At 38.9% G+C, this 12,788-nt stretch overlaps 1 non-coding gene across 1 annotated transcript; it reads left to right on the top strand.

Moving 5' to 3' along the window:
• The first annotated feature begins 3,061 nt into the window (after positions 1 to 3,061).
• Positions 3,062 to 3,180, top strand: LOC111754161 (5S ribosomal RNA). Its single transcript, XR_002788872.1, has one exon. It is a non-coding gene; the product is annotated as a 5S ribosomal RNA (ribosomal RNA).
• The last annotated feature ends 9,608 nt before the right edge of the window (positions 3,181 to 12,788 follow it).

Below are 12,788 nucleotides of genomic sequence, written 5' to 3'. Positions count from 1 at the left end.
AGATTTCAAACATATTTTGGGTAAGTTAGGAATATCCAGAAGTGTTGTTAATACTCAGATCATCAGGGTGCTATTTGGTACACTGAAGAAGTAATTTACTAAGCAAAGTTACTGTGCAATAAACATCCATTGGTCTTTTTCTCCTCAGAGGAATAATAATGCAAGGCTATCAAGAGAGAACCTGGCTATTCTCCAGGATGATACAGTTTCAAATTTTACTTGTTTTGACAACAGAGACAGGTACCAAATGATCTCCACACTCCTGATTCAAATATTCCATTAAATGAATTTATATGTTTCAAAGTTAAAACACATTTCTGTAATATATGCTCATAAAAATTTTACCTTCGATCTGTCTAGCTCTTCACTGGTTACAGAACATATTCACATAAATAAACTCATTAACTTCTGGTAATCCTGTAAAATTATAAAGACAGAAACAATATTCAGAGCAAACCAATGAGTGAAAAAACTAATAAAGGTTAAGAATTTCAAGTCAGAATCTCAATTAAGCCTCGGCTATGTTTCTTTCCATCAGTGACCTGATAAACTTCTCTAAACCCCAGTTCCTTGTCAGTAAGTGGGGATCATTACTGCAAGACACAATAAGAATCACTCACTAGTGAAACAGTCCAGGAACTCTGAGTTCTATTCTGAATTCTTCTAATCTCACCACACTACTTTTATTTCTTTTTCTGTATTCTGATGCTTTGATTGTCCCTCTCAGGGCTGACCAGTTCCTAAAGACACCAAACTGCTATACAAATGCAGACCAAGCAATCCAGAGCCCATAGCCCAGTCATCTGCTATATCAGCCCATGCAGTCCAGGCCATGCTACCTAGCTTTCCACCTCACCCACAGTTCAGGAACCAAATAAGAGGGGCAGCCACTATGCAAAGCAGCCAGTCCTGTGCCTCCTTACTCCGCTTCATCTTTTCCTTCTCACAGAAAGTGCAGTGAAGTCTCTTAGTTTTGCCTTTTGCCCCCAGTCCATCTGGTGTTTCCTCACATGGTCTCTACCATGTGGTGTGACATGACTCACTTTGGAAAAGAAATAAACCATCTTTCCAGTGACAGTACTTTCACTGTTGGCCTACCTAGACCTCATGTTCTATCACTACACTGCATTTAAAGCACCCCAACCCACTTTACTCACTCCATCTCCCAACCCATCACCAGTACAGGAGACATCGCACAGCAGGTAATCTGGAAGTGACAGTGAAGATTAATTTTATATTATCCTCGATGTTTCTGTGAAAGTTTTTTGGATGAGATTAACATATAAATCAGTAAAACTTGAGTTAGGCAGATTAGTCTCCCTCATGGGGTGCTCTCATCCAATAAACTGGAGGTCTTAATAAAAACTTAGATCTGTAAAGGAAAGGGGGAATTTTACAGCAGATCTCTAAAATCGGATTACAACACTTTCTGGTCTCCAGCTTCTGTCCTAACTTACAGACTTTAGATTTGCACTTCCAAATTCTAAGTATGAATATCTCAGTCATGTGTGTGGTATATGAAGGATTTAACCCAGGGTCTTCACAGTAAACTACATTCCCAGCCCTTTATTTTACTTTTCTCTAGTGAAAGGGTCTCACTAATTTGCTAAGTTTCCCAGGCTGAGCTAGAACTTGAGATCTTCCTGACTCAGCCACCTCAAATGCTGTAATTATAAATATGTGCCATCATGTCCAGGTAAGAGTTAATTTCTTAAACACATACAGCTAATTCTGTTTCTCTGGAGAACTCTAACACAGTGACAGTGAGAGTCAGTGTACATATCATATCTGCTGTACACAAGAATGCTCACAGCAGTCCTCTTCACAACAGATGAAAACCAGAAAAAGTCCAAATGGTCATTCATAGTGGTTCAGATAAATAAATTACAATACATTCATCTAGTGAAATATGAGACTGTGGGGAGAATAAATGAACTATAAATATATTCAGAATGTGTCTCCAGGATAACACTGAATGAAGCAAAAGTAATACAGGTTGTGATCCCCTTGGGAACAGGAGGTGCACATAAGGTGGTAGGGATCTCAGGACTGCCTGTGGTCCTGCAGCATTCTGCTTCTTTGAGATTTAGTTTTATATCTGAGCCTACTAGTGAAAATTTCATTGATCTGTGCATTGATGATCCATACTCTTTCTTGCATATGAGTTTTATTTCACTAAAGTTTACAAAGCTAAGTGCTGGGGATATGGCTCAGCAGCATAGCACCTACCTGGCAAAGGTGAGGTGGTGAGTTTGATTCTCAGTCCCCACCAAAAAATAGTTTACAAAGCTAGAAAAATTAACTAAGTTTTTTTTTGTTTTTTTCATTATTCGATTCAGTGACCTGTCACCAAGATATAATGGGCATTTAGACACTTGAAATTCACAATACAGAAAAGTTAAACAGAACATTTCTTCATGTCTCTGGATGTGTTATGGTTCCTAAATTAATTTCTGTACAACATACTACAGACTATGTCCTAAACATCTAGCAACACTGAGGAAGGTGGGGCTCTGAGCCTCAGACTCCCTCTCACAGGTGTATGGGGTACATTTGATTTCCATGAGGGATAGAATTTATGGAGAACTTCACATGATGTTCTGAGCACCCTCAACTTTTTTTCTTTTCAGAGAATATAATTTCCTACTTTATTTACCTTTGCTGTCCCTGTGCAAGTTGACTAAATTAGACATGCATTGTATAGTGCAAACTTCAAGAATTCCAAATCATTCCCTATCCTTTAAGGTAAAAAAAAACAAGTAAAGAAAATAAACAAGCTGAAAAAAAAACCAGTAAACACACTTGGACTGAGGGCTTGAGAGGACAGGGATTAGTCTGTGTGTTAAAAAGTAAATTCACTCAAGGAATATTGTAACTTTTTTGTGTCAGATATGTGACAATTGGACAGATTTGGGATGTGGACATATAAGACCAGCAAATCTGTCAGTACCAGTGTGTTTTCCATCAGCACTTTTTGTGTCTGAAGGGATGGATGGGATGATACTCAACACATAGACATCAAATGACCAGGGCTGGCTCTGCATCAAGATAAACTGCACCCGTCTACGGCCATACCGCCCTGAACGCGCCCGATCTCGTCTGATCTCAGAAGCTAAGCAGGGTCGGGCCTGGTTAGTACTTGGATGGGAGACCGCCTGGGAATACCGGGTGCTGTAGGCTTTAAAAAAGAAAAAAATTAAAAAAAAAAAAAAAAAAAAAAAAAAAGATAAACTACACCCCTTGAGCTAATGCCAAACCCCCTCCTCCTCCCTCATTTCTCAGCATCCACACCAGTCATTTGCACTTCTCAGAGTTATAGGAATGAGCCAAGGGTCCTTGCCTCCTTATGTTTAAACATCATGCCCTTTACTTGGAAAATCATGACAATGACGTGACAATCTTCTCATCCCTCAAGACCCAGCACTCCTCCAAAAGTCATGCCCTAATTCAATGTGCGCAAGACACCCTCTAGTACATCATCTGCCTTCAGTAAGTCCCTTGTTCCTCCTCTCTCTGTTACCCACTGCTCCTCTCTGCCACCCACTTTCTATTTCTCTCTCCCCCTTTCTGCCTACCTTGCCCGCCTCTCTGCTCCTTTCTTTCCTCCCTCTCCTCTCTTAATCAGCCTCAACCTCAGAATTCATTCTACCTATATACCAAGAGTTGGTCTCATTCCTTTGGTTTAAACCAATTACTATAGCTAGGGGTATAAGATATTACACCCCAGTTGGGATCTGTTACTAGAAGAAAGAGTAATTAATTAAATAGCATACACACTTGAAAAAATATTCAATTTGTTTAATGTTTGTATTAAATTTTAAGACTTCTCTGTACAGAACAAGCTCCATAAGGGGCCTATTTACCCATATCTTTGTGTCTTGTACAAAACTCATAAGTGTTCATAAGTCTATGAATTATAAAGCTTATGAGCCTGAGATGTGTTCTATTTTCTTCACTCCTATAGGACAGCACCCAGCATATTGCCTGGCAGGTGATAAGCATTTAGCAAACTTCAAAATGAACAGATCTTTTTTTAAGACAACTTGAAAATTTCTCTTCTTTAATTATGTATCAAAATGTAGCAGTAAAATTAATATTTAAAATCAGACCTCTCTTTTTTTTACACACACATGTACAAACATTCATTTCATCCAGGCATAGGAAATTGAACTAAGCGGTTGGACATATTTCAGTCAACCACCTTCCAACAATACATTCTGGGAGGTGGGGGGTGTTGAGATAGGATCTCCCTATGCAGTCCAGGCTGGCCTTGAACACATGGCAATCTTCCTGCTTCAGCCTCTCAAGTGCTGGGGTTTCAGGTATGTGGCACCACATCAAGTTTCAAACAATACATTCTTGATATCATCTACAGCGGCGAAGGTGAACCTTTTAGAGCTTTCAATGATACAAATAGTATACGCGTCATATGTTCACCATCACTGATCTACAGAGTACTAAGACAATAGAAGCCTCCTACCATACATATGGCCTCTTCTGATTCTGTTCTGGTCTAGTTTTCATAACAAAATTTGACTGCCTGACCTATGAGCCCCTGAACGAAAGAACCAGCTCTTGATCTCCCTATCAAGGCCAGCCAAACTAAGAATGGATGAAATAAACAAATGAATGAATGAACAAAATCTCCCCTCATAACTTTCTAATAGCATGACTGGCCAAGCTCAGGAACAAACTTAAGTCTAAAAGGATTTCAGGAAACAAATCTGTACAAATGAGACTGCTTATGGTGAATTTAAAAAGTAACACTGTGCCCTTTTTGAGGATATCATGTCATGTCTCACATGGCGCCTTTGTAAAGAGCCTCTAATGATACAGCACGCATTTAAACTGAATAAAACATCAGCACTTGGAAAGTATGACCAGTTCATCATGCATTTTTTAAAACCCTAGTGTGCAAAAAAAAAAGCTTAGATGAGCCAGACACATGCAACCTCTTTCCAGTTGGATGAAACCATCTCTCAGCTCAGGACTTTCATATTCAAAGACCAGGAGAGAATCAAATAAAGCTCACATGTAGTTCCAACAACAAGTTCTCTTGGATGCACCTGCTAAGCTCTTGCAGGATCTGATCTTAGATGCCTCAAAGTCACTGTCAACACTTGCTTCAGTTTCTACATGATACCACCAACAAGTCAAAAAGGACAGCTTTATAAAGCACTTGTGGCCAACTGAAACATAAAGGATGCATTTATGGGTTTAGGCAAATCATCGAAGGTTGTTGAGTCTTGCATTTCTTGTCTCTGATAAGGGAATAATACCTCACACTTCTCAAAGTAGCTCCAAGGATTAAATTGTAAAAGAATATGTTGCTCACCTCACCCAGTGTTTATCCCTTAGTAAGTACTTCAAAAATGTTAGTTTCTTATGCATGGAAATTAAAATAGAGAAACCATAACTTCATAGTACCGAAACTGCATGTCCTGAAGAACAATACCTTACAAATCAGAAAGTCAGACTCTTAATACACACCTGTACAAGACATCTCACCTCCTCATACCAATCAAACAAATGGTAAAACTAGACCACAGATATCAGGAACCCCATTAGTCAAAAAGAAGCCATGAAGTCATTGATAAGTAAATTATAGCAAAGACCAAAGCAATCAAAAAAGAATAATATAGTTAAGAAAAAAATAAAAGGAAGAAAAAAAAAGAAAAAAAGGATCTAGAGAAAATTTTCCATGTGTTAATCTAGGTGCCCTGAATAGACTCCAAAATAGGATTACATACATAAGGGGTTTAATAGGCGAAGTGTCCAGGAGAGAAGAATCAGTAGGGGAGTTGGAGGGCCTCCGGATACACGTCAGACTAGGCTAGCGCCAGCTATGTGACAAGCAGATTTGCTTGGTGCATTTTCAGTGCCTCCACTCCTATGACTGAACATTTCATGCTGTATAGTAGAAAACTGAGCTTCTCACTCCAGTTCACTTACATGCTGTCTTTAGAGCATAGATAAAACTAAATAGAATACAACACATTCAAGTTAGAAAAGCTTGTCAGCAGGATCACAGGGCTTTCACCAAATGGAAAGGTCGGGCAAAGTCAAATATTCAGCAATGTGACAACGATTTGCTCCTTCTTGACTTAGGTCCTGTGAATGAAGAGCCAAGGCAAGGATTTGGTGCCAGGTAGTATACTTGGAAGATAAGGCAAAAAAGCAGAAGTGAGGGCATAAGGCTAGGTTGCTAAGAAAGAAGAAGCTAATGTAAGAGTACATGGTGGTAATTACTGTAGGCAGGAGAGCTCAGTTTCCTCCACAGCCTGGGCAAGTGCCTTCCGTTTTTCAGAAATGTCACCTAAGGCACCTGAGTCTAAAGCATTACTTACTAGTGCATTTTCTATTGCTTGATAACTTGCTCTTGCAGACTAACTCTCTTAAACTTCCAGCCTCCAGTGATCTGTGATGGAGAAAACCCCAGCTAAGAAGCCAGCCCTTATAACGAGATACTCCCAGGAGCAAGTCAGTCTCCATCTACATAAAAATGCCCATTACAGTTGCAGAAAAAAAATCAGCGGTGATCCCAGAGCTGAAATGCAGGTGCTGCATAAGACACCTTTCACAGCTGCAAAGGCAAACTGTTAGTTAAGTGACTTTAACTTTAGCATCTTGTTTGTTTCCATAAATACCCCATCAACCCAGTTCTCAGCAGTTCCCTGCTGTGTTGCATGTAACGCCTTAGGTATGACCTAAACTTCTAAGACATTTTCCCTGTAAAGGAGGAATATTAAATTTAGCACTGAGTCTCATCAGACCAGAACTCACTGTATGTGAACAGAAGGTAGTAAAAAACCAAACTCTCAAATCTACAAATTTATCCTCTTACAGTAACTCTACCCAGAGTACACACTCATCTTGCCAAAGAAAAGATATAAACACTTGCTGGATATGATGGGACATGTGTATAAGTCCTAATATTTTGGTGCTCTCTCTGCAGTCATGCATAAAGCAAATTTCTGCTGTGACTGACAAGCGAAGAGCAAAAGCAAATAATCTTATATAGTACTTTCCCACCATTGCATGCCAACAAGGTTACAGATAGATGGCAGACTGAATAGAGACCTCCACCTGGTATAAATACCTGATCATTTAAGCGAGTGGCACTCAGACCACAGTATGTATCAAAACCACTTGGAGAGGTAATCATCACACAGGGGACTCTTTTTGTCAAAATAAAAATGTATGGTGTCTTTAGCAAGTTCACCACATGATTCTGATACTCATCAAAGTTTAAGGAATAAGAAATTTTCACTTACTTCTCAGAGGACTAAACTATTACCTATAGTATATAAAGAATCCAAAATACTTTACCGCCTTACATAAAGGTTCCAATCCAAAAATGGGCAATGAAATGAACAGACATTTTTCAAATAAAGAAATACAAATAGCCAGTAGCTACATGAAAAATGTTCAGTCCTTAGAAAACTGCAAAACCAAACAACAGTGAGGTTTCACCCTACTCCAAATGGCTATTAGCATTGATGCCAAAAACAGCTTATGCAGTAAAGTTGTAGGGAGAAAGGAACTCTTCTCCACTGACGGGAATATAAATGAGTGCAATAACTGCAAAAATCAGTAGGTGATTCCTCAAAAAATTAAAAATACTATAGATGTCATTTGACCCATTCCTCTTACTTTCCCAAGAGTTAGAGTCATATTATAGTGATACACGCATACCAATGTTTATAGCAGCACAACCCATAATAGCTAAATCATCAAAGGGACCTACAAGCCCATGTATAGATGAATGGATAAAGAAACTTGGTATGTGTGTATAGAGAGTACCACTCAAGCATAAAGAAGGAAAAACTTGAGTCATTTGCAGGAAAACAGATGCACCTCAAAACCATAGCAAGTGAAAATCAGACACAAAATGTTGAACATCGCACACTATTTAAGAAACTCAAGTTATACATAATATAAAGAATAAAGTAAAAGATGATAGGAAACAGGAAAGTAGACTTTGTGGTCACAGTAAGGGAATATAGGATCAAAGGCAGACAGTAGGGAGGGGAGAGGAAGGAGAAACAAAGAGGATTAAGATACATACATGTACCAGTTCACTATGATGAATATATTCATTATAGATTATAAATGTGTTCTAATTTTTAAAAAGTTTTAAAACGAAGTTTAATAGCCATGGAATTAAGGCTGGGCCAGAAATTCTCAAATGTTCCTGTACAAATGCCTCTCCTGACTAATTCCCTAGGACTCTTGTGGAGCTCTGGAGTCTCCAGGTGATTCCAATGGTATTGAATACATACTCAGTAGGCAAGGCCCAAAACACAGAACTTAGTGACCTCAGATAACCACATAAAGAACATGCAATAGCAGCTTTATATATGTGTTCCTGATTTCTTGCTTTCCTCTAGTACACAGGTCTACCTCTGCACTTTATTTCCCTGGGCAGGAGGAGAGCAAAAAATATCATACTGCGGTGGTGCCTTTTTGGGGGGTAAATTCTGTGCCATGTTTTAAGTGCCCACTGTATGTTTTCATTACTTTTCTCTCATTGCTGAGACAAAACACCTGGCTCCCAAACTTAAGGAAGGAAAGGTTATTTAAGCTCAATGTTTGTGGAGGTTTCATTCCATATTCAACTGCCTCCAAGGCAGGGTGGCATAGAAAGGGGCACAGTTCAAGGCCTCAGAAGACAGCAAAAGCAACAAAAACAAAAGAGAGGAGAACAAGCCTCTTTTCCTCCCTTGCAATGTATGCACACTACCCATCCTTAGATGAGTGTAGCACTCACATCATCTCCATGCTCTCCTCTTGCACAGCCTCAGGATGTTTACAAAGTGAGGACCCTGACCCCCTGCTGAGTCACTTCTAAACTTCTCAAGTTCACACAATGTACAACATCCTGAAGCAGTAAGGACATATCCTTTACACACTAGGATGTAGAACTGCTGAGTTACTTAGCTAAGTTTCTAGACTTCTAAAGTTGACACAACATATCAACCATTACAGTATCCAAAGTATTATTTCAACATGTAAACCATAGAAAAGTTTTTAATGAGATAGTTTACTTTGTTTTGTACTAGGTCTTAGGAATCCAGGGTATGCTTTACATGCAGCCACAGGTTCAATAGCAATGTGTAGTTAGTGTTCTATGCACTGGTGTTATAGTTTATATTTACATGCACAAACGCTGAACCAAAATGTACCTTTCCTCATTTAACTTTCAGATGTCAGGTATTGCGCTTTCGTGAAGAGGAAGTAACTAAGAGCTGGCTTCTCCACCATTCTCATAACCCAGCTCATAGTACTGATTTGGAAGTTTTGATTTTACGAAATAACATATTTCTTTTTGAGAATCGTGTATTCTTCATTCTTGAGCCAACCCTAACATTAAGAAGTAACAGGTCCATCATCCAAAGAGAGAAAAAGTATCCAAGCACCTCTTAATCTTTATTGTTGTGAGTGTGAGTATATGTGTATGGGCATCTGTGTGTGTATGTGTGTGCACACAAACACATGATCCTCTAGCCTTTCACTGGCCTCCAGAGAAGTCTAGGGTTACTAATTATCCCAGTTTTCCTGGGATATTCCCAATTCTATTATTGAATGGTTCACATACCAGGAACTGCCTCAGCTCCAGGCAGCGATGGTGGCCACTCTATTTACCTTTCAAAATCTGTCCTTCATATGTCACCGCTAAGCTTCACAGAGGCCTTTTATCCAGGGTGCAGCAGGTTCAGCCTAGGGAGGAGAAATTGTTTCAGCACTCTGTCAAGAGCTAAACATCTTTATGCAGAATAAATAACATATTTAAGCTCTGTGTCTCAACAAGTAATGCACCCTGTTTTGGTTACTTTTCTCACATTGCTGGAGCAAAATACTCAACAACCAAATTTAAGGAAGGAAAAGTTTATTTATCTCAGCTTGTGGAGGATTCATTCCATAATCACTGGCTCCAAAGCTTGGAGGCATGGCACAGGGACAACCCTTCTAGGTGTCAGAAGACAGCAAAGCAACAAGAGCAAAAGTCAGGGGTACAGCAAGCCTCTTTTCCTGCCTTATACTGTAAGCAGGCTACACCCCTTGGATGGGTGTAGCACTCACACCAACTCCATGCCCTCCTCTTGCACAGCCTCAGAATGTTTACAAAGTAAAGACCCTGGTCCCCTGCTGAATCACTTAAACTTCTGACCTTCTCAAGTTAACACAATGGACAATACTCTAGAGAAGTAAAGGCACGTCCTTTACACCCCAGGATGGAGAGCTGCTGAGTTACTTAGTTAAGTTTCTAGACTTTCTTTTTTTTAATCTTTTATTGGTACTGGGGATCAAACTCACTACCGCATGCTTGCAAGGCAAGTGCTTATGCCCCTAAGCTAAATCCCCAGCCCCTAGTTTCTAGACTTCTCAAGTTGACACATCTATCAACCATATCACACCCTCTCTACATAATCATCTACATACTATATATCTTGGTCCTAATATCTGAGCCTTGTTTTCCCTCATTGTTTTTTTGGGCATGAATGTAAAAGCACTTTTAAAACTTTAAAACAGTAAATAAACATGTCTACTGCTTATATTACTGAGCAAAAACTATGTGCTAAGTGTTTTACATTCATGATTGTATTTAAACTTAAAAAATACCTAGAGGTGAGTACGCTTCCCCATTTTTCTTAGTTACTTTTTGCTCACTGCTGAGACAAAAGACTACTGAAGCCCAATGTTGGGAAAGGAAAGGTTTATTTCTTACAGTTTTTAGAGGTTTCAGTCCACACTTAGTTGGCTCCAAGACAGGCGGGCATGGCTGGGCCGCAGTTCATGGGGACTGCAAACAGCAAACTGGAACCGGCAAAGAGCAAGACACACCTTCTTCCTGTCATTACATCACATCCTGGCTCCACCCCTATGTGGGTGTAGCACTGACACCATCAATCCAAGCACTAGACAATGCAAATGCACAAATGCACAATGCAAATGCATGAGGCCTTGGGAGACACAGACATAAACCATATGACACCATGATAGTGGAAACTATAGCTCAGCAAAACAACTTGCCTATGATAAAACACTGTACTGAGTCTTAAAACTGTGACTTAAACCAAGGTTTCTCTCTAAAGCCCACAAATATGGCAATGGAAGAAAAAGAATGGAAAGATACATAAATGCTAAAAATAATTTCCATGCTGGAAGAAAAATGTTCTAAAAATGAAAGCTTTGACCTCAAATGCAGCAAAACAAAATTTCTAAAAGACTTTCAGTCTAGTCTACATATTTATTTTCAATTTGCCAACATACTCCATCTTAATATTATTATTTAATTGATATAATATCACAGTTCCCAGACACCATTCAGCTTACAGAAAGGGAAAAGAATTGCATATAAAATTAGGGAGGTGGTGATAAATTGGGGTCACCAAAGAAAACTCTTAATAAACCCTAGGGAAAGGGCACCCAAGCCACATGAAAGCTTTCCCTGTGTAACGAACATAAAAAAGAAGTTTGAAGTACATTGTAGGGAATTCACCTTAGCCTCAAGGCAAGCAACCTAGAAAATATTTTAGAATAAAATAACAGAGAATTAAAACATGTGAACAATGTCAATATGCAATAAAAACATGAGGTGTGTCTTATGCACAGACCTAAAAAAATCCTTCATGGTAAATTTTAAAAAGATCTTAAAGGGAAATTCTAACAAAATACTTCTCTGACCTACACAAAGTTTCTTTAATGAGGTTGAGTTTAAGGCTGAAGATAAAAACTCTCTAGATAAGAGGAGTGATAGCTGGTTTTAATCAGTGGTCATTAATTCCAAACCTATATGGAAAATGTAGGGTGGTGATAGGGTGTAGTAAGGGACTACAGCAAACTATAGAGTACTTACTTCTTCTGAAGGAAAAGAACTACTAAGCTACCTAATTGTTGTTATGCAGGAAAGTGGACCCTGGGGAACCCCATATTGGACAATTAAAAATCAAAACCTGAATACCTAGAGGCATTTGTCAATGAAGTTTTATATTAAATTTCTTAGTAACTAGCACACATAAATCTTTTAACATTGTAAGATAAAATGAGTTTGAACAAATGCTACCAAACAGTAACTGTTGGCTACTAAGCATCTATTTGGCTGACTATGCTTCAACATGATAATGAGAGGCTATTTCCTGAGGCGAGAAAGAAAGTTAATTTTTAAAATCTGAGGGTGCTTCTGGCAGCAAATGAGTACAGAAGGGGGATACAGCCATATAAAGACACTTCATTCACATTACTATTTTCTCTTCTGATATTTCAAAGAGGACAAGATGATCTGAAAAGATAGTGTTAGCCAGAATCTTTATCACTATCCGTACAGAGTTACAGCTTTTAGCAAGAGTGCAATGTGTAGGTCTATGTGTGTATATAAGTATGTGTGTTAAGAGACACCAATTTTATGTTTTAAAAGGTAAACAAAGATCTGTGTTAAAGTCTGATAACTGTAAGGCATATGACACAGGTCCGTTTACTGTGCACAGAGGTGAAATAAATTGCAGATAACTGTTCATGAGGTACTGTAGATTACCATTCTGTGGGCGAGCTTTTAGTAGCTCTTATTCCTCTTTGGCTGAAAGAACCAGCTCAGCTTGATTTTTAAAATTCTGGTTTATCCTCTTATGATCACCAAGTACTTACTGTTTTAGAAACTCACAAAGGACCCTCTTCACCAGCTGCAGCTGGTATTTTGAAAACAAGATTCCACTTCACTGGGCCACTGGGCTGTAGGCTACTTGCAGATATTCTCTTCTCACAAGGAGGCAAGAGAATCAAGACTCTGT

Source organism: Cavia porcellus, unplaced genomic scaffold (genome assembly GCF_034190915.1).
Source record: "Cavia porcellus strain 051 isolate PalLab524CR breed Dunkin Hartley unplaced genomic scaffold, mCavPor4.1 scaffold_3, whole genome shotgun sequence".
Taxonomy (NCBI): domain Eukaryota; kingdom Metazoa; phylum Chordata; class Mammalia; order Rodentia; family Caviidae; genus Cavia; species Cavia porcellus.
The sequence above is the reverse complement of the archived record's forward strand: the minus strand, read 5'-3'. Positions and strand labels throughout refer to the sequence as shown.